The sequence below is a fragment of the Mus musculus genome, chromosome 17 (genome assembly GCF_000001635.26).
Source record: "Mus musculus strain C57BL/6J chromosome 17, GRCm38.p6 C57BL/6J".
Lineage (NCBI taxonomy): Eukaryota > Metazoa > Chordata > Mammalia > Rodentia > Muridae > Mus > Mus musculus.
This window is the reverse complement of record NC_000083.6, coordinates 45749817-45772001: the sequence shown is the minus strand read 5'-3', so window position 1 is coordinate 45772001 and position 22185 is coordinate 45749817. Positions and strand designations below refer to the sequence as shown.

Below are 22185 nucleotides of genomic sequence, written 5' to 3'. Positions count from 1 at the left end.
AGCTGAAGTTGGTGTGCCAGGCATCTCTACCCCAGCTCCCTTTGGTCTTTGCAGACGATACTTCCTCCAGCTACACACACCCATCGGCAGCTACTGATACACACATACCATCACCTATATTTGCTACATCCGCATGCATGCCCTCACCTGTACCTACTACGTTCACACACCCTCACCTTCACACGAACACCTCACTTGATTTTGCTGCGTGTCACATGGGCCTGCTCCATGTACACACTCTCTTGCTTAGGCCCAACACACACACAGAAGGTGAGACAGGGGTCATCCTGGGGCCTATAGTTGATTGAGAGGCAACCTTCCATGAACCAGACAACTCAGAGGTCACCATGTGAGGACCAAAAAAGAAAAGACACACACATACACACACACACACACACACACACACACACACACACACACACACAGATGTACGTGGGCCTCTGAGATGGTTCCCCAAGTAAAAATACTTGCTGGCCAAGTCTGATGACCTGGGTTTGAAGACCAACTTGAAAAAATTTACTACTATCTGAACAGTGGTAGCACAGGTCTTTAATTTCCAGAACTCAGGAGACAGAGGCAGGCAGATTTCTGAGTTCAAGGCCAGGCCAGCCTGGTCTACAGAGTGAGTTCCAAGACAGCCAGGGCTACACAGAGAAACCCTGTCTCAAAACAAAAACAAAACCCTTTAACATCCTCAAGGGTGCTGAGGCAGACACATGCCTCCTCCTCCTCCTCCTCCTCCTCCTCCTCCTCCTCCTCCTCCTCCTCCTCCCCCCCTCCTCCTCCTCCTCTTCCTCCTCCTTCCTCTCTCTCTCTCTCTCTCTCTCTCTCTCTCTCTCTCTCTCTCTGTCTCTCCCATACATACACAGGCTAATAATAAAATGAATATTACTTTTAAAAGAGGAGAAACTGAACGAGTCAGGAACAGAGAGAAACAGGACTAAGCTCATGAGTCAGGAACAGAGAGAAACAGGACTACGCTCATGAGCTCAGGGCTGGCAGGGCTGATCTCTGGGTGGCGTGCATGAGTGGGTATACCCACAGAGGCCGCATGGCCTTTGTCACCCCCCACTATTCTCCTGAGACTGTCTCTCAATGAAGCTGGACCCCTCCTCTTCAAGTAGGCTGGGCAGCCAGCAAGCCCCAGAGATCCTCCAGTCTCCCCCAATATTAATCCCTGCTGCCTCTGGGCTTTCTGCAGCAGATCAGAGTACTGGATCTGAATTCAGACTCCGTGCTTGAGCAACAAGTACTCCTGCCCACAGCCCCACCTCCTCCTTTTAAAAGCTGCCATACTGTCTTTTCTTTGGCAAAGCAAGACTTCTCTGGGCTCCAGTGCCTAGTGTTCTGTCACAGCCTCTCGCTAGGCTCGCCGTGGAAACGGAGCTGCAGCTGAGGACAGCTGGATCCTGTCCCCTCTGACCCTAGAGAGAAGAAGACAAGGCTTTGGGCACAGAGCCCCTTGCCAGGCCACCTACAACCCCACAGTCTGCCTTCTTGTCCCAGTACTGCTACGGGTCATTGGAAGACCTTGTTCAGGAATGAGAGGGGAGCCAGAGTCCTAGAAGAAACAAAGAAGAGGGAAAGATCAACGGAGACCATGAAGGAAGGGCAAAGCGAGCCAAGAAAAAAAAAAAATGAACAAAAAGAGAAGGAAGGGGCTCCACTGTGGCCGTCTCCACAAAAGACATGCAAAAATGTGGCAGGAGACCCAGCTTAGATAACAGAGAAAGTCTGATGACAGCAAGGGCCCCGGGACCACAAGGAGGGAGGAGCACAAGGAGGGAGGAGCACGGGGATCAGGGAGCGTGCTAGATGAAGCCCCAGGTGTGAGTCAGGGTTCCACAGAAATGTCTGCATCTCCCTCTGCCTCTTGACACTCAACCATCCCCTGAGTGTTCCCCCCTCTATCCCTGAAGCTGGAGAAATGAAACCTTCAACTGTCCTAGAAGTTTCCCTGTGAGTCAGCACTGCTGGAACCATCTTTCTGCCTGGCCCAGGGCCTGCCCCCCAGAGTGTTGTGCTTCCTGGCGCTTCCTGGCGCTTCCTGGCGCTTCCTGGCTTTGCCTGTGTCCTTTCCTCAACCTAGAACTCTCTTCCCAGACCCAGCTTCCTCTCCACTGCTGTGATGGAAGCCTGAAGCTGACCGCTTTTCCCAGAGCAGGCACCTCCTGTGTGGATGGGAATGAATGAAGAATTCAGGGGATCTATGAGAGCCAAAGACAGCATGTTGGGGGCCTCATCTCCAGCTCAGGGAGCCCCCCCAAAAAAACAAGGGTGAATATGGGAACTACAGTGAGTACTCCTTGAGCCCCATCATGCAATAAATATGTATATTGGTCAAGGCTTTTAAGCTGATTGAATGGATATATATTAGGATCTATTAGATTGACTTTCCAGGCTGGGAGTCCCACATAGGCTGTTGGCATGCTAAAGAGGCTGAGACTCCTGAGGCTACTCAGTGCACCGGGCTAGGGGCCTCAGCAGTCTGCAGTCTGATGCTGAGGGACTGGAGGGTTCCTGGGAGCCACCAATCCATTGGAAGATGAAGCTGGGTTCCAAACGCAGGGAAAGATGTGGTGGTGGATGTGGCAGAGTAGATGTGTGCACCCACAGGGAGCAACCTCAACTGTGCTTATCTCTCAGACTCCTTTAGAGTGGAGCAGCCACTGCCTGAAAGGACCACCTACTCTAGGGAGCTCCTCTCCTTCAGCGAATCCTTCCAGGAAATGCCTTGGAACACCCACCCAGAGCCACCTCCCATCCGTCTTGGAACCTAGGTCCAATCAAGTTGAAAAAATCACTGCCCGTCTGTACCAGTTTGCAGGAGCTGCTCACCAATGCTTCGGGGAAAGATGGAGGAGGGTGGAGAGGAAGAGGGAATGGAAGAAGGAGGGAGGGGAAAGAGGGAAGAGGGTGAAAGGAGGAGGTGGGAGAGAGGAAGAAGACAAGAGGAAGAGAAGGAAGAAAGGAAAAGGGAGTGAACAGGGGGAGGGAGAAACAAGAGGGAGTTGAGCAAAAGAGAGAGAAAGGAGGGGGAGACAAGGGGAAGACAAGATTGGAGGGAGGGACCTATTGGGTCTTCTTCATCTCTGCCCCATTGCCAGGCTTAGGAGGACACAGAGTAGATGTGACATGCTAGGGAAGAAAGTTGAAATGGACTTCTTGACATCAAACCAGGCCTCCTGGGACTAGAAAGATGGCTCAGCAGTTAAGAGTGCTAACTTCTCAGACCTGAGTTCAAGTCCCAGCAAGCACATGGTGGCTCACAACCATCTGTAATGGGATCCAATGCCCTCTTCTGGTGTGTCTGAAGATAGTGACAGTGTACTCACATACATAAAATAAATAAATCTTTAAAAAAAACATGAAGAAGAGGAGGAGGAAGGAGGGGGAGGAGGGAGGAGGAAGAAGGAGGGGTAGAGGGAGGAAGGAGAAGGAGGAGGAGGAGGAGGAGGAGGAGGAGGAGAAGGAGAAGGAGAAGGAGAAGGAGAAGGAGAAGGAGAAGGAGAAGGAGAAGGAGAAGGAGAAGGAGAAGGAGAAGGAGAAGGAGAAGAAGAAGAAGAAGAAGAAGAAGAAGAAGAAGAAGAAGAAGAAGAAGAAGCAGAAGCAGCAGCAGCAGCAGCAGCAGCCGTGCCAGGCTTCTTGCAGGACCTGAGCATTCATGACAAGGCTGTCATACATCTGCCTGCAGCTCCAGTGGAGGTGCTGGAGTCAGAGAGGTAGGCTATACAGAGGCAGCCAAGGCCATGAGGCACCCTCTGGGACATGTGGGTGGCTGAACCTCCCAGTTTGGCCTCATAGCACTGCCAGTGGGAGTCAAGATGGGGCTCGATTTTAGAGCACAGGTAGGATACAGGTCTTAGGAGCAGAGAACCAGAATGAGGGGGAGATGAAGGTCCCTGGAAGGCAAGAGAAGTCTCTACAAAGTCCCTAGCCCAGTGTGGGAGGCCCGAACCTGATCAGACCTATAGCTTCAGGAAGGTGTGTGAGTTTACATGAATGAACCCTTCTAGCCTCAAACAAAAGCCTGAGGCCACAGCCCAGTGGACAGAACATCCACTTCCTTCCTGGGGCAGCTGGGAGCTACAAGGCACTGGAGAGAGGCCGGCCATATGGGGTGCCCTGGGAGTGGCTACTGTAGCCACGGGGGGGGGGGGGGGGGGGGGGGACTGAAATGAGGAGCCTCCTCAATCACTGGTCTGAGATGAAGGCGGAGCCGTCCACCTGCCTGGCGGGATGGGACTTAGAGGTTGAAGAAGAAAGTCAAAAGGCAGAGGCTTCTGGGTTTGGGGGTGGAGCTTAGAGCAGGGGATGAGCAGGTAATCGGACGGACAGCCCCTCCTCCAGCAACCTCCACCTCAGCCGCTCATACCTGGGGAAGTGACAAGTGTTTAACAACCACTCATACAGATTGAGGTCAAGTTCAAGGGTCAAACAAACAAGAATTCATTGACTCTCAGAAAGAAAAAAAACAGAAAACGAAAGCTATGACGTCAGTCCTATGGATATCCTAGTCACAGGTGGGAGGCACCAGAGAAGTTATCAGTACCAAGTGGCTCAATACCACGTGGCTGAACCAGGATTTGAACCTGGCATAATATTGCTCCCCCTGAGCCCTATTGCTATTGTGACTTCAAGACCTAGCTGGGACCAGAGAGAGTCGGGAACAAGAGTCTGAGATCAGGACTGACCTGCCTCTTTAGAAAGCCTTGGCCTTTCAAGCAGAGGTCATGGGGCCTCTCCCAGTGAGAGCCCTGGGCTGGGCAGGAAGCTGCTAATACAGTTGCTCTCCTTTGCTGAAGTTGGAGTTGGCTCAAGTCCAAGGGGTGTGCCTGTAATGACAAGGGCCTGGGCCAATAGCAGGGCCCCAGCCACCCCCACTCTGGCTTGCCAGTGAGAAAGAAAACCCCTCCTGGGTGTTTCTATTCTCTGAGAAGAAAGTGAGGCGGGAAGAAAAGCTGGCAGGAAACACACTGATGTTGCTACTTCATTGAATAAACCAATCCAGTCCTGCGGTTCCCTCCCGCTGTCCCCTCAAGGGAAATCCAGGCCAGGCCTGAGGCTGGGAACAGTAAAAACTGTCCAAAGGACCTCCCAGTCTCCAGCTTCCCAGTGGAGCCTCAGCGATGACGGGGTCCATTCTCCTGGAATCAGCGGCAGCCCTCCTCAGCTCTGCTCCACTCTCCACGGTCAAGTTGGGGCACTCTGGACACTCCCACAGCTCGATGAGAAGGAGGTCCCCCCAAAATGCATGGCTGTTATCTTGCACTCCTAATCCAGGTCATGGATTCGAGCCATGGGAATGGGGAACTTCAGTTTACAAGATCTGTCCTAAGAAGTACTGGCATGTGACCTCCTCCCCAAAAAAGGAGCATGTGCCTTTCAAAACGGGCAGGGGGGGGGTTGAGGGGGCAGATTTGACTCCTCATTACCCCACCCCCTCAAACACTCACATGGGCTCATATGCACCTTGGTATACACCCTTACACTCATTCACTCACATGAGCTGTTGTGCATATATTCTCACACCTACACAACCTATACCTACACACACACACACACACACACTCATGTAGACTCACTTTACATTCATGCATATACACAGACTCGTAGACACAACCATGCACACACAAACACATGCTCACGTGCACTTTCTATGCACATCAAGACACACTCAGGTACATAGATAGGCACATACGTACTACATATGTTTTACATGTACACATCCACATTGTGCCTGAGCCTCTTTCAGCACACCTACCCCACAGGGGCCAGGGAGCGGTTAGAAGCATGGGAATTCGAAAGTATCTGGGTGGATAGGCTGGGTGGTGGCTGCCAAGGGGCAGGCAGAGCCTGGGATCAGGCTGGGAGCCCAGGAACAGGGGTGGCAATGTGGGCTGCCATGCAGAGGCAGGAATATGAATGAAAAATGCCCTGCTCCTGCCCCTTGGCTAGCCTGGTCAGGCCAGCCTTCATGGCTGTTCTGTCTCAGGCACTTCAGGCAAGGTTCCCAGGACTGCCTGAACTCAAGCCCTGCCAACCAGCATTCTAGCCTTTCTACCTTCCCCCACCCCTCAGGTAGAAGTGAGACGAAGGAAAGTCCCCAAACCTCTGGTGTCCGTCCCTCCATCTAACAGGACAAAGCTGACCCCCAAAGCCAGGCTCCCTCAGTCGCCCCCACCCTCTGCAGGTTGCTTGGTCAGTACAGGGCTCAGCCTACCTGTCCTTCAGCTATGACACCAGCTCTACCTATTCCTGGTGGCATCTGCCCTTCTCATGCACTGAGCTCAGTTTAAGGCAGGCTGTTTCCCTCTCTAGGCCTTCAAAAAAGACAATGGGAACCACGAGTTCTTTTACTCTTGAAGGACCAATGAGGGCTGGTGATGGAGCTCAGTTGCCTGATAGCATGCTTTGTTAGCATGCACAAAAGCCTTGGGTTCAATTCCCAGTAATACATATGCACTGGTCATGGCGGTACACACTTGTAATCCCAGCACTGGGGAGGTGACACAGAAAAATTAGAAATCCAAGGATAGCCCCAGCTTCAAGGAGGCTAGCCTGGACTACATAAGGCCATATTTCATGAACAGAAAAAAAAAGACAAATGAACGGCACATGAACACACATATGAGAGTGTATGCATTCTTGTGACTGTTCATGCACGCACGAGCACTCTCGCGCGCACAGAGCAGGGCCACCCCACATGGCTATGACCCCTGAACTTAGAAAGAAGACCAGCCATTCCTCTCGGGAACTTGAAGCACACACACCCCCTACTGGGCCCCACAGGCTAGCAGTGCTACCATGCTGGCTCACAAGGTTCCTCCCTGTTCTGGGTGGCCCTGGGGCAGCTCAGACTCCTTCCCAACCTGCTCTCCACCTGAGCCAGAAGGTTTTTTCCAAAACACAAATCGGATGCCGTCCAATCCTTGCTTTTCAAAACCTTTGAAAGAGTTTCCAGAGCCTTCCGGATGTTTGCTGAGTGCTCATACGATGCAGGTTGGCTCGGTGAGGGCTCCACCCACACACACCATCTTTACCAAATAAAAAAAAGAGTCCTCCCTTCCTGGATGCTGCCTCCCAGCCCTCCTCACTAAGCCACGCTTTGCTGGGACACACTTTGGTTACATTAAGATGAAGTGGGTTTTTTTTGGGGGGGGGTGAGTTCATGCTGGCTCCCCTAGGGCTCCTGAGTTGCCCTGAAGAGTGGGGCCCTTGGCAGACAGAACCAACAGACGATCCCTCGGACTGGACACCACGATCTGCTGAGAACTGAAGGTAAGCTTTGAGGAGTTTCCACTTGTCCCTCACCTGGGCCACTGGGGAGTCCTATGAGCATCTGAGGAAAAAAGCCAGTTCCTAGCATTGAGGATTCAGAGTCCGGGAGGGAAAACAAGCCTGCTTAGAATAGGCTCCACCAGAAAGACCCAGGAGAGGCCAGGAGCCAAATGTAAAATGGGGGCTATGTGGTCTCCCCCTATACACACCAACCCACCATCCTCTGTCATGATTCAGTCACCTCCCCCCACCCCAACCAAGTTTCCAGCGCTCTCAGTGCCTGTAAGCAGAGGTCAGATGCCTAGTGCATAAGAGGATGGCTGGGTGACGCCCACAGTGGACAGGGAGTACAGCAGAGCAGGCACGGGGCAGACTCCAATACCTTGTTTACACTTCCTGACACAGGCAATCTCAAGCTGCCTGAAAACGGGACTGAAGCCATGAGGCAGGAGAAGGGACTTAAGGATGGAGCTTGAGAAGTTGTTTCAAGTCTCAGGATAGCCAGAGCTGATGACCTATCTCCTCACAGTGCTCTCCATATTGATGGTGGCCAGGAGGCCCAGGATAGCTGTCGCTGATCTCGATGCAAGCACTTTAAAAAAAAAAAAAAAAACAGATTTTATTTTATTTTATTTTATGTATATGAATACACTGCAGCTGTAGATGGTTGTGAGCCATCATGTGGTTGCTGGGAATTGAACTCAGGCCCTGATTGCTCTCTCCGGCCCTGCTCACCTTGGCCCAAAGATTTTATTTCTTATTATATGTAAGTACACTGTAGCTGGCTTCAGACACACCAGAAGAGGGCGTCAGATCTCATTACGGATGGTTGTGAGCCACCATGTGGTTGCTGGGATTTGAAATCAGGACCTTTGGAAGAGCAATCAGTGCACTTAACTGTTGAGCCAGCTCTCCAGCCCCGATGCAAACACTTTTGTAACCCACAGCAATGGGAGACTCCTGGCTACCCTGCCATTGGTGCCATTGTGGAGGGAAACTACGCTAACACGTCAGTGTCATTTCTCTGCAGGACATCCTTCCTGCATTTCCACGTTCATTCAACTTGACCACACTTTGCAGCTTTATTTCTTTCATGCATAGGTCTGCTGTTCCTTGTGTGGTTCCCTCCTCCTTCTCCCATCACTACTCCTAGAACCTATCACCATCTTTTCAAGATCAGACTATGGTAGCATCTCTCCTGTGAGGCCTCATTCCTCAGCACAGTCAAAAGTAATCTTTTCCTTCCCTGGGAGAACTCTGTCGAAAACAAACACCACAGCAGTTCCTGGCACTGTGTGCATACAAAGAAAGTTGTCGCAACCACACCCGAGCTCTGAACACTTTACATTCACTGACTCATGTAATCCCTATTGCCACCGACGGTTACAGGACTGTTAGTGGCTCGCTCTAAGGATGGAAAAACCAAGGCAGAGAGAGAAGCCAGCTTCCCTGTGAAGGGAGAGCTGGACTGATCTGGTCAACTAACCGTGGAGGCCATGAGCGTGTTCCCTAGTGCTACCAACAGCTGTAGCACGCCTGCTTGTTCATCTGTCGACCCCAGCCGAGGCCCTGGCTCCGAGTAAGAACTTAGTCTACACGGTTGGCTGCTTGTAGCATTGACTATTGTGTCAGTGCTCCCGTATGAACAAGGGCCTAGGGCTAGCTCAGAGGATCCCAGGAAAATGTGGCCAACTGACTCCACTTGCCTGCATGCCTACAGGTATCCTCAGTCATGGGAGTGCCATCTAGGGGAGGAGGAGATGGGATAAGCTGTGTGTGCTTTGGCCGGCAGCACAGGACCTACCTAAAAAGCCCTGCTAATCAGATCAGCAGTTTAAGAGATTACTCTGCCTATTGCCACGTCATGGTGTCTGGAGAAACCAAGGTAGAGTAGACAGAGAAAAATAGTTACAAATGGTGAACCTTGGGGGCAAGAGGTCCCCTCTTGCGCACGCCCAACTGGCCAGGAAGAACGACGCTGCAACAGGATCCTTCCGCACACGTTTATTCAGTCCTGTTTCTTCTTGTTTATATCTCCCCCGAACCCTGGGCCTCTCACTCTTTTATACTCTCAGTTCCCATCCACGCACAGCAGGCCACGCCACCTCACCAGGCACACAGCTTCAGCTAATCAGGGCAGCAGGGGCATATCTCCATCAAAATGGATTCACCGGTATCCTGGTACACCTGCGCAGCTCTCAAGATGTTTGTGGCTTATATGAGGAAGTCAGGTGCAAGTCATACGACTTAGCTGCAGTCCCTGGCGCCTTTGAGACTGCCGCCACACCCGCTCCCCACAGTCCCCAGGACCTAGGCTTTAGCAAATGAAGAAACTGAGGCTCATGAGTCGGAAAGGCTTGCCTGAAGCCAAAAACCATAGCAGAGACTTACAGAAGTGGCAGCGTAGCTCTGGGCCACTTTTCTGGACCTGGGCCCAGGTGTTCCCCAAGAGGTAGCTTGACATCAGCAACCCCCAGCACAGCCAGTGACCTGGAGTTCTGAACTCTGGGACCATGAAGCACTGGAGAAAGGGGACCAGCAGACAGCTCCCCTCTCCCAGGCCACGTGGCAGCCAACAGCAGGCCAGTTGAGGATACTGAGAAGTTGGGAGAAGGCCAGCCACTAATTGTGGAAAATAAATCAGGGACATCTAAACCAGGCAGCTGAAGAAGGGCCGGCTGCACGTAGACATGTCTCCTTGGTGTGCTTGCTCACCAGGCTAAATTGTCCATTGAAAGGCATGAGTTATATAAGTTTCATGGAGACCAAAGAAGGAAAGAGCTGTTGAAAATAAGCCACTTGCTGAGAGGTCCAGGGACTGCAAAGGGTTTCAGGAAAGCAAGCAGCCGAAGAAGGCAGCTGACCCCAGGAAGACATCCAGGGTAAAAAACGGTCCCTAGTGGCAGCACCCTGGGTCTGTAGAGACATCCTGCCTACACTTTTTTAGATTGACATCCTTCCTTTGGGTTCTAGTTGTTGATTCTTCGAAACATCACACAGACACAGCATAATGCTGGTTTCTCAGTTTAATAATGAGACAGAGCCTCTTGTATCTCTGATCCAGAGCCTCTCTGGACTTAGTCTGGGGCCCCTGGAGGATATAGGGTGAGCCCTCTCAGGCTGGATCTCCCTCAGGGCAGATAAAACCTCCCTCAGTATGTATAAGCAATCTTTTCTCCCAAAAGAGTAGGATCCCTCTTACGACAGAGTTATGTGACCCCCTTTCTAGTTTGAGGAAGCTTTCCTCCCCTGTCAGATTAGGATTCCCTGAGGCAGGGCCATAATCTCTCCATTAATCAGCCTCATGCAACCCTGACCAACTTGGATTGATAAGCAGAGACACGAAGCTATTTCCCTCTATGGAAAAGTGTCAGGCCATGCCTTGGGTTGGCACAGGAAGGGTTAAGACAGGCTGAAGAAGCATAGAGCTCAAGGGGCACCTTTCTTATTAGCCTGCCCTCCCCTTCTTACCCGCTGCCAGGGCTTGGTTTGTCCTCTGATGGGTTCCAGCTGACAGCTGGGCCTCCTCCATTCTCACCCTCGGGCAGTGGTGTCCTGTCATGACCCCACCCGGGTCCCCCCACCGCCCAAGCTGAGGAGGACTGGCATCGGGCATCGGCTGGAGCGAGACGCAGGGAGGAGCTGGCTGTTCTGCCTTAGGGAAAAAGCAGGACAGGGGTGGACAGCAGGAGTAGGGAATCTAAGGGACAGCAGCTGCCCCTAGCCACTTGGCCCTGTTGCCTGGGGACCCAGGGTAGGAGGGCAGGACTAGTTTCTCCTGCTGCTACCATTTTGGAGATGGTGGTTTCCCTGTAGTCTGTCTGCCTGGACAGCAGCCCTTTGGCACCCCCGAGCCCCTCCTTGGCCATAAGTCATTCCTAGTAGCCTATGCAAGCATTTAAAAGCCAACCTCATCCAATTGCCTGCAAAAGTGAGCAAGCTGTAGAACTGACTAGACCCAGAGTTGGATATAGGACCACCGTGGCCTGCCCTTTGGAGGAGCCTGACTCTGGATTTAATGAAATCTCTACTTTGATTTCCCAAATATGACTGTCTCCCTTGCCCTGGCTCCTAGCTCTCCTCTCAGCCTCCGCAGGCCCCCAAAATTCACCCCTGGCCCTATGGCTGGCCCTTTGTGTGCCTTCTTCATTTCTTCTCTCAGTGTATATAGTGTGCATGTGTGTGCACATGTGTGTGCATGTGTGCACATGTGTGTTCCGGCACGCTGCCTCGTGCACGTGTGAGGAGGTGAGAGACCGACACTGGGGTCTTCCCCCCATTGCTCGATCAATGTTTTGAGGCAGGGTCTCTCATTGAACCTGGAGCTCACTGTTTACGCCAGACTAGCTGGTTAGGAAACCTCTAGTGATTCATCTCTCTCAGCAAACCTGGAATTTTTTTTTAATCACCTCTATTTATTTGGTTGGTTGGTTGGTTGGTTGGTTGGTTGGGTTTCTCTGTGTAGCCCTGGCTGTCCTGGAACTCACTCTGTAGACCAGGCTGGCCTAGAACTCAGAGATTCGCCTGCCTCTGCCTCCCAGGAGCTGAGATTGTGTCACCTCTTTAGCCAGGGAGCTAGGAGATGCCTCTGCTTCTTCCCTCCCAATGCCACCAACACTCAGCCCAGGACTGGGGGATGTTTGTGACAGTTTTCAAAGAGGAGTACAGCCAGGATTTAGATAAAACCATCAGACCCTAAGAAGCAACTTGTACTGGCCCCATGCCCTAAAAAGTTCTACCAGCCGTGCCTAAACAAGGCCAGGAGAGTTCCCATCTGGCACTGTTACCTGGTGCCAAAGTCTCTGAGAGCCAAGCACAGCGCTAACACCGACAGGCTGGTGGTGTCCCAGAGACACAAATGCTGCACAGTAGCGAGAGGTAAAGAGGGATGAAGGCTGCCTCTATGCCCTTCCACTCTTCTGAGAGCATCTCGCCCAAGCCTGGCATCTTGGGAGTGCTTAAGGAGCAGTATGTGGTGGCCAGCAGCACAGGCCATTCTCAAAATCCATCCCCACCCCACCCCCAACCACAGGCCTTCCCAGGTGGCGGGCAGAGAGGTGTGTGCCACACCTGTCACAAGTGGCAGCGAATGTTGAACTAAATAAAGTTGTACTTTATTCTGAGAACCACTGATAGATCTAAAGGTGGCTGACTAACATTCAAAAAATCTCTACTTTATGACTGGATAGAGTGGCATGGCACATGCTTAGTTCCAGCACTTGGGAGACAGAGGCAGGGGGATCTTTGTGAGTTCAAGGCCTGATTTATACAGAGTATTGCACAACAGCCATTGCTACCTAGAGAAATCTTGTGTCAAAACAAAACAAACAGAAAAACAAAACCACCTTACATTTCATATATATAGGGAATATATGGAGGTATATACAGATAGATAAAAATAGATAGATGGATAGAGAGAGAGAGAAATATAGTTAGATGAGAGATACAGATATATAAAATATATATATTGAGATATATATGTATGAAATGAAAGATAGATGATAGATAGATAGATAGATAGAGAATTGAAACACAGACTGTTGGTTGGTTTAAAATTTAGTCCCGTCCCTCTGGTCAAGTGGTCAACTTTGTCTTAGCTCATTGACTTCAGCAGTGACAGGCAGCTCAAACTTGGGCATTTAGGCTCCTCCCAGCTTTAATTCACAAGTAACTCCAGCTCGACCAATCAGATGCACTCACAGCTCACTGGAGAGTGGAAAGCAGGGTTCCTGTTGCTTTCTGGGGAAAGATGGAGGGCGGGGCAGGTTATGAATATGTGTGTGAATGCAGAAATGAGCAAGTGCATGAGTGTTCGTTCGTGGGGCCGGAGAATGAGAACAGAGGCCCAGCATCTGTCTCTTCGGGGGACTGAGGGGTGGGGTGGGGGGTGGGATGGGGGGGTGGGGGTGGGGAGTAAGCCACCAAAAAGGCAGCAAGCGCACAGCTCATTGGTGTGACTCTGCAACCTCCTGAGCTCAGAAGAAGCAACAGCTCACCTGGTAGCCCAGCTCTGCTCTGCACCTTTGAGAGCTCAGCCTCCTGTCTGCCTGAAGACCTCCACATCATTCTACAGGCCACTTCAAGTTCAAGATCTTGGTGATCCCTGCACCAAGCCAGCTATGTGGTATTCCGCTCTCTGGCACATGATATTGTGAAACACATTTTACCCTTGGCACTTTCTCCTGCTTGGAGGAATGTATGCCCCTTACCCTTATATCTTTCAAAAAGGTAGGCCACAGAAAATGCAGTGATAAAAACCAGGCTGGTTTAGCATTGTCTCTGCTTTCTGACTCTGAAGCCTGCCTGGTTCCTCTGCCAGCGCTACTTAGATGACCCCCCCCCCTTCAAATGAGTTCTCTCCTACGAGTCTCCTTAGACCCTAAATATGTCTGAGTCCCGTCTAAAGAGAAAGCAAATTGTCATTTCTTCTAATGGTCCTAATCAGCTCACAGTGATAGCCTGAACCCAAAAATGAGAAGTGAGACTCTCCTTTTAGACCAATGTTTCTCAATGTCCCTAATGCTGTGCCCTTGGCACGGTTCCTCATGTCGCGGTGACCCCAACCATAACATTATTTCTGTTGCTACCTCATAACTGTAAATTTTGCAACTGTTATGAATCATAATGTAAATCTCTGATGTGCAGGATATGTGACCCATGTGAGAGAGTCATTTGACAACCCACACACACACACACACACAAGGGTCGTGACCCACGGGTTGAGAACCACGTTTCTAGACTGAAGAGAGAATTCTATGATCAGCTAGTGACATCTGCCACTCGTACAGAAGTGGATGGTAACGGTATGCGTGGTTGCTGTTTAAGGCTAAGTGGATGGAAGTGCTTTCTGCTTAAGGCACACTGGGACTCGTCTCGCCGTGTACTCCTGAGACAATTATCCAACGCTAATGCTACCTTGCAGATTCCTTCACCCATTGCCTTCCTAATGAGTCCAATCTCCCAGCTCCCCTGGCTCACTCCAATTTACAGTCCCCCAACCCAGCACCCCAGAATCCATACTAACTCTCACAATCGCCAGCATCCTGACCTCAGGTAGCTACCTGAGGAAGAGCTGACTCCCACAATGTTCATGGGGCGGGGGCTCCTTTCCTTCATTTTCTGCACCTCTACCTTTTCCAGGAAGAACTCTCACCTCTCGGGCCCTCCCTCCTATGACCACCCGACTCATTCACCAATCAGTGCAAGGCGGTGTGGGCAAAGTGACCACTAAGCCCAAGGATCAGTGTGAGAGCCCTGGGATTGTTGGAGTGTGACCTCACCAACTGACAGTTTCCCTTTTCCCATCCTCACCTCCTGCCCCTTCCCGTACTTGGACACCTTTGCTGACATTCACATCAGGCTCCCAAATCTCCAGGAAGCCAGCGTACAGTGGGGCATCCCAAATCCCTCTGAGTCACACCCCTCCCCCCCAAAAAAAACTCAATCTAGCCTGCTTTAATGAGGAGGACATATATAAGTGTGTGTTTAAGGAGATCTGCTGGTTTCTTGTGAGGGTGGGGGAGCTGTGCTCTGAGCATCGCAGAGGTCAGTGTGGGTGGTAAGTCATTTCTGAGCCCACCTCACGACACCCTACTCTGGGCTCTCCATCACCAGCCACGCTGTTTCTGCTAAAGGGAAACAGATGCTGCGGTTAATTGGGGTGCAGTGGCGGGGCTCTGGGCCTCATTAAGCCTGAGGATTGGCTGAGTGATTTACCAGGTCATAAATAGCACTTGAGGGGGCAGGTGCCCAGTGTCCACCACCCTGGATGGAGGGAAGAACAGCCAAGTACCAAGGCCTTGGGCCTTGGAGTGAAGCTGAGCCTGAAGTTCTATGGCTCTCTCTGATCTGAAGCCTGTGGCAGCCTGGGCACACAGAGCCCAGGCACCATTCCTGGGGGGGGTTCCAGATGCTCACAGTTGGAGAAAGCAAAACTTAACCCCAAGGAAGATAAGGAGTGCAGGGGACAGAGAACAACCAGCAACCACAGAAGGCAACGGAGCCCAGGAAGGATGGGCAGTCTAGAGGAAGCGAGTTCTCTTTGGGACTTACCTCCTCCCACCACAATACCAAAGCCCAGCCCAGCCCAGCCAGCCAGTCCCAGAACACCCACAGAGGAGAGCACATCTTTCTTCCCAGGGAGCTTCATGCTCGAGGCAATGATGTGCCAAACTGCCTGGATTCAAGCCCAGACCCGAGCTGTGTGACCCCAAGAAGAAGCCTCGGCTTCTCTGTACCTCGGGTTCTCCGTCTGTAAAGTAAGGTAACCGATCTGCCTTTTTCTTTTTTCTGAGACAGGGTCTCAAATGGCCCAGACTTGGTCTCAAACCTGCCATTTGTAACCCCGAATCACTGGTTCTACTTCCTAAGCACTGGGATTACAAACATGAACCTCGGTGGCGGATTTATACTGGGGACTGGGCTGGAGAGATGGTTAAGAGCACTGGCTGCTCTTCTAAAGGATCCAGGTTCAGTTCCCACCCACAGGACAGTTCACAGCCCCCATCCACCAGCATTCCCCTTTGGGAGTTGAACTGATTAATGGCCTCAGGTTGGTAGCTGGCACATACATCTGGTTTAGGTTATTATTTTTAAAGCCAGAGTCCCTGCGTTGGTGGATCGGGGAGATCTTCAGTCCTTCCTGTAGCCCGGCACTTGCAGCTTCCTTGGAGCATCTCCCAACACAACCTTTATGTCCTATCTCAAAATCACCACCGCACCTCATCAGGGTCTCCCAGCCATGGGAGGACCACGAGCTTCAATCCACTGTAAGCAAAGGAGAAGCTGCATCCCAAGGACGGCCATTATTATTGGCATCTTTTGTGTGCCGAGCCAAATCCTCATTAGTTTGGGGCGGGGGAGGATCTGTCTGTCCGTCTGTCTGTCTGTCTGTCTGTCTGTCTGTTTGAAAGGGTCTCATTATATATCCCATATTGACCTGAAGCTTGAGTTCCTTTTCATACTACCTCCCGGGCATTACAGGCTGTGCCACCATACACAGACTGACGCTAGTCTTCAGCTGTGACTGCCCAGTCTGGTCTTCAAGGGGAATATTGATAACCCATTGCCACACATGACAAGGTGAGGCATCACGGCCCGTCCGGAGTCACCTTGAGAGCAGAGAAGCCAGAACTGGATCTGCCCACCTCCAGAATCTGAGATCTGTTCTTAATACAGTGTGATCCTTGGTGACTGATGTTAACATCCCTGGGGGACCTTTTCAACATGCAGAGCCAAAGAGCTTTCCCAAACCTCTCCTCTCCTCAATGCATTATAATCTCAAGAAACTATATCTGAAGCCAGGCATGGTGGTGCACGCCTTTAATCCCAGCACTCGGGAGGCAGAGGCAGGCAGATTTCTGAGTTCGAGGCCAGCCTGGTCTACAAAGTGAGTTCCAGGACAGCCAGGGCTACAGAGAAACCCTGTCTGGAAAAACCAAAAAATAAAACAAAACAAAACAAAACAAAAGAATCTATATCTGAGAAAGATGGGCTGTCCCAGGATCTCCAGAATTCCTCTTGCCTGGCACAATCCATCGCAGACAGAAGGAAAACAGAAAGGAACTCTTCAAATTGTACTGGTACCATACTTAACAATGCCTCTGTTTCTCCTGTCCCTAAAACCCCTCACACTCTCTCCTGGAACCTGAGACCTCAACAGACAGAGTTATGCAAAGGACAGCAGGAAACTGTCTTTAGTATGCTGGGAGTGGGGCCCTGCTACCCCAAGGCCCCTCTGTACCCACTGGGGTTACAGCTAACATGACAGCCTGAGTAGTGCTCAGAGCTCCCATAAACTGGGTGCACAAGACCAGACATAAGGGGTCTAGGAAAGTCTTTAGGACTGGCCCCTCCACCCATAACACAAGGGAGCCCTCTATTCACTGTGATATACTCCCCCAGGGAGACGATGGGAGAACCGCCCAGGCTCCCCAGCCTGCGGGTGCATCAGCCCCTGGTCTTCAGCAAGGCGTGGAGAGGGATCAGCACACATCACATCACGCTTGGCATGGCCCCCATTGGTGGGCAGCATGCCACTCTGCCAGTGAGCCTTCTCCCTGAAGAACAGTCGGCAGCAGGGGAGGGGCTACGAGGGAGATGAGCTCCTGGCAAGAGCGGAGATGCCCCCTGAGCAACTCACCCTACTGAGACCCTGCCTGGTCTTAGTGTAGCGAGAACCAGGCTGATGAACAGGACGAGAGAAAGGCACTAGAGCTTGGAGATGGGTCCAGCAACAGGAGGTAGGGACGTCAGTTTCCAGACAGAGACCCAAGGCTGAGGGAGATCAGCTCTGCTAAGTACCCTCGGGTGATCTGTGACTATTCCTAGTGATGCAGAGCCAGGGCCGGGGAAGGGCTGGTGGGGAGGAAGCTCTCAGCTCTGGATCAGCCCAGACCCCTCCCCAGAGGGTCATATGATGTGACTAAGGGTGGGACAGAAACCCACCATTACCCTGCATGCCCATCCAGGGTACAAACAGTGCTGGCCTGAAGGCCAGCCTCAAGCATATGCAGCACAGGGCTGCTTGCTACCCCAAATCTGCCCTGCCCTCTGTATCTCCAGCCTCCTCCTCATTATCCCATAGTTGGACCACTACCATCATGCTGAGCCCTCGTCTAAGTTCAAGCCCTTCCAGGCCCATCCCTACTCATCCCTGGAGCCTTCCTGGACGGTCCATAACCCCCTGTGCCTCATCTCCAGCGTCCTAACATTAATTTTGGGGTGGACAGAAGAGTCCTGGTGGCATTCTGAGTCCTCCCAAATCCCAGGTACCTCCTTATGCCAGGCCTAGGGCAGGGCCTTGGCCATACAGATACAGCCCATGGCCCATGCAAGTAGGAAGCTTCTGAACGGACCAAACAGATGGTATCACAGTTGTCACTTAAATGTTTGACTTTACCTGACAGTTGTGTGTGTGTACATGTGTGAGTGTGTATGTGTGTGAGAGTGTGTGTGAGCACGCGTGAGTGTGTGTGAGAGTGTTTATATGTATGTGTGAGTGTGTGTGAGTATATGTGTGTGTGTGAGTGTATGTGTGTATGAGTATGTGAGTGGGTGTGAGTGTGTGTACATGTATGAGTAAGTGGGTGTGAGTGTATTTAAGTATGTGTGAGAGTGAGTGAGTATGTGTGTGTGAGTGTGTACATGTGTGAGTGAGTGAGTGTGCGAATGTGTGTGTGTACATGTATGAGTAAGTGTGTGTGGGTGTGTGTATCTGTGAGGGTGAGTGTGTGAGTATTTGTGTGTATGTGTGTGTTCATGTGTGTTTGTGTGTGTGTGTGAGAGAGAGAGAGAGAGAGAGAGAGAGAGAGAGAGAGAGAGAGAAAGAGAGAGAGCCCAGCTAGGCAGGAGGTCAGCTTCAATATAAGGTCCAACCTCAGGTAATCCAAGTTCCTGGTGAGTTTCCCAGAACCCACTTGGGGTTCTCCTTCCCAGCACATTACAGTTTGTAATGGTTTTTATTTGTGCAAATTGCTTGATGCCAGTCTTCCCTGAGCACCTGGCACACTTGCTGAGTGGGTAAAGACTCTAACAGCAGCGTAGCGTTCTGCCATGTCCCGTCCCTGGTACAGCATTCGCAGGTGCTCCTTGCCCAGACCTGGCCGGATCTGCCCATCTTGCCAGAACTGCAGATCAATCCCAGAGAAATTTCATCACAGTTAACCAGGAAGGTCTTTTCTCGAGGAGGGGAGGGCCTCCAGCCTCAAACAGTGCTTTCTGTTCATTGTCTACATCTGGCCAGACCTCCCGAGGGCAGAGGTCACATCTGCGTCTCAGGACTGTCCCCAACACACCCCGCTGTAGTCCGCCAGCTGTGACTCACACAGCTCCTGAGCTCTTCCTCTTTGGCCAGAGACCCACATCACTAACCACAGTAATGTAAGCTGCAGTAACCACACTTACGCGCAGAGTTTCTCCACACCAGGCCAGGGCAATGACCTTATATCGGGGGTCAGCAAGGACAGTCCTACCCGGAGGTAGAGGCATAGCCCAGATGGGCTTCCTCAGGCCTAGCGTCTAGACTTTTTCTCTCAACCGTTTGCAGTCTCTCCACTTCCCCACCAAGCAGCCTAGCAGGGACTTGATGCCCTGCTTGCACATTCATGAAGCGAAGACAAAGAGCGTTCTCTCTCTCTCTCTCTCTCTCTCTCTCTCTCTCTCTCTCTCTCTCTCTCTCACACACACACACACACACACACACACGGACACGGACACGGACACAGACACATACATGGACACACAGACACACACATGGACACATACACATGGACACACACACTCAGAGGGGGCAGTGAGTATCACCAGGGTGGCTTGGAGGGAGACAGGGAAAGTGAGCCAAGCTGTCCCGTATATCTGCCTTCCCTCACCACTAGGTCTCGGACATTCATCTGGGGAAATGTGGCGTCTGAGGATGTGGCTACAGTGGCCAGCATCTGGCGCCAGCAGAAATCCCCAAACCCGTCAGTGCCCTGTTCAGACGTGTCGCTGACCATGCACTGAGTAAGTGCTGAGAAGACACCTGTGCCTAAGGCCACACCCCTGCCTGCCCTCGGCTTCCAGACACACCCCCTCCTAGGGCTCAGGCCATTCCAGTTCTTCCTGTCCAACCCAATGAGGGTCCAGCACATCCACCCCTACAGTGGGCACCAGTAAAAGGGGAGGACAGGTACTGGGCTCCCAGCCCAGCTGTGTGCTCTAAGGAAAATTACCCAACCTCTCTGGAGTTCAACTGGCCCAACTGTAAAAAGGTCAGTTAATTAATAATTATTTATTATTTATCAGTCTACCATGAGATAAGGGTAGACGTACCTATCTTTACATGGCTGCCATTCACAATTCTGGCAGTAAACACTAAGTATCAGGAAAACCAAGACCTTGGAGAAGGGAGAAAAATCAATGTTGTTAAAAACAGGAAGATGGATGGGCTGGAAAGATGGTTCAGTGATTAAGAGCACTGTCTGTTCTTCCAGAGGTCCTGAGTTCAATTCCCAGCAACCATGGTGACTCTAAACTATCTGTAGTGGGATAGGATGTCCTCTTCTGGTGTATCCAAAAACAGGTACAATGTACTTATATACATAAAGAGAAGAAGAAAGAAGAGGAAGAGGAAGAAGAAAGATGAGGAACCTCATCTTTTTTTTTTTTTTTTTTTTTTTTAGCCAGATGCACATAAGATCAAAACTACATCCTCCCAGCTTCCCTTGCAGCTAGGTTTGGCTGGATGACTGAATTCTAATCAATGGGATATAAGAAATGTTGCTTTGCACCCTGGACTGCCCAACCATACTTGCCCTTGGGGGTTGGGGATGAGGCAGCTTGGATCAGACTCTGGGAGTGGGGAGCAGGTGAGATCGCAGTATCAAGCACCTTTATTAATTCCCAGGGAGCGCCCTTTAGACCCTCCACCATCATCCCATTGGTACCAAGCAAGTGAGTCCTCCAAGTGGCAGTTCCCCATTGGCTGTCATTGTCTGTGTCACCACTCTCTAGGCTCTCAGGCAGACTTCAGTTTGGCCCTCATGCTGAAGTTACCTGGGAGGCTGCGCAGCACCTGACTTTATGCAGAAGCAGCCACCACCTTGTCAGTGAGGCCTGCTGTTTCTCCTACAAAGAAGTAAATACAACTTCCAGGAAGTTCCTATAAAGAGAAGGGAGAGCTCCTATTTCAGGATGTCTTTGTCCTTCATGCTGGCTAGAGTGCCAGAAGCCATCTGGGAACTGTGATGACCTTGGAAGTGGAAAGCTAGTAGATCAATAAGAGACAAGACTGGGATCCTCCCAGCGCTTAACCATTGCATTACCCCAGGAGTGCTTACCTCCAGGGTTCAAGCACATGAGTGAGAACATGCATCTTATGTAAACCAAACATTAAATGATACAGCCTTTCCTCCGGTGGACCCCCAGGTAGAGCTCCCCTCTAGGTCTGGGACCCTTACCTGGAAAGAGCAGACCCTTCCTCACCTGGCTGATGTGGAGACTCTGGCAAGGAACGCCTCTTCTGTGCATGCCACATTATTACACCAGTGGAGGGTGAGGAGCAGAGAGGCCTGGGATGTGCGTGTAGAAGAGGAAATAGGACTCCCTATCTGGAACACCAGCCCTAGCCCCTGGAGACCCAAAAGACATCTTAAACCCATATCAGCATCCTTGGGATGTAGGGTAGGGGAGTGGGGGGACCTGCTGGGATGGCAACAAACTGCAAACCCATTGCTTAGCAACCCTTGTGGAGGGGTGCTGTCAGCTCTTATATCCCCCAACCATGTCCCCATTTGCCCAAAGGAGCTTGCAGAGGCCAGGCAGGATAGCACAGGCACCACGGAGGACAAACACAAGCCCAGGAAGAAAAGGGGCTGAGCTCCTGTTGCCTGAGGAAGAGAAGGCTCGGGCAACATTGAAGCCACGTTGGGCACGTCATTGAAACAGATAGAATCACTCCTCCATACATTCCTCATGTTAAAGTCTGAGTGTGACCGCCATGACAGTGAGTAAGGATGAGGGCGGGGCAATGGGGACGTCACATCTCTGGTGGAAAAGAGAAGTAGTCTTTCATTAACGTCAATATAATCAGGAGATCTCTGGTTCCTGGGGGAGAATTCCGACTTCCCAGGAAAGGGTACTTGCTGTGAAGAAAGATGTAGATGTAACAAGATGTGGGTCAAAGTCCAGGGGTGAAGGAGCAGCCTCAATGGTCCAAGCCTGAGGCCACTTTGCTATAGACCTGCGACCAGCCGGCTTCTGGCTGTGAGGTCAAACACATGGGGGATGGGGGGTGGAGGGTGGGAGGGCAGGGGTGTCTTGATGTGGAGTTTAAGAGCCACTTACGACAAATCACCTAACTTCTTTTTACCTTTCTTCTGTTAAAGAGAAAGAAAGAGACAGAGACAGAGAGAAAGACGAGAGAGA

The 22185-nt window shown here is 51.4% G+C and overlaps 1 long non-coding RNA gene across 1 annotated transcript in view; it reads right to left on the bottom strand.

Moving 5' to 3' along the window:
• F630040K05Rik (RIKEN cDNA F630040K05 gene) overlaps positions 1–22185 on the bottom strand; it is a 46747-nt gene that overhangs the window by 9251 nt on the left and 15311 nt on the right. The window lies entirely within an intron of this gene.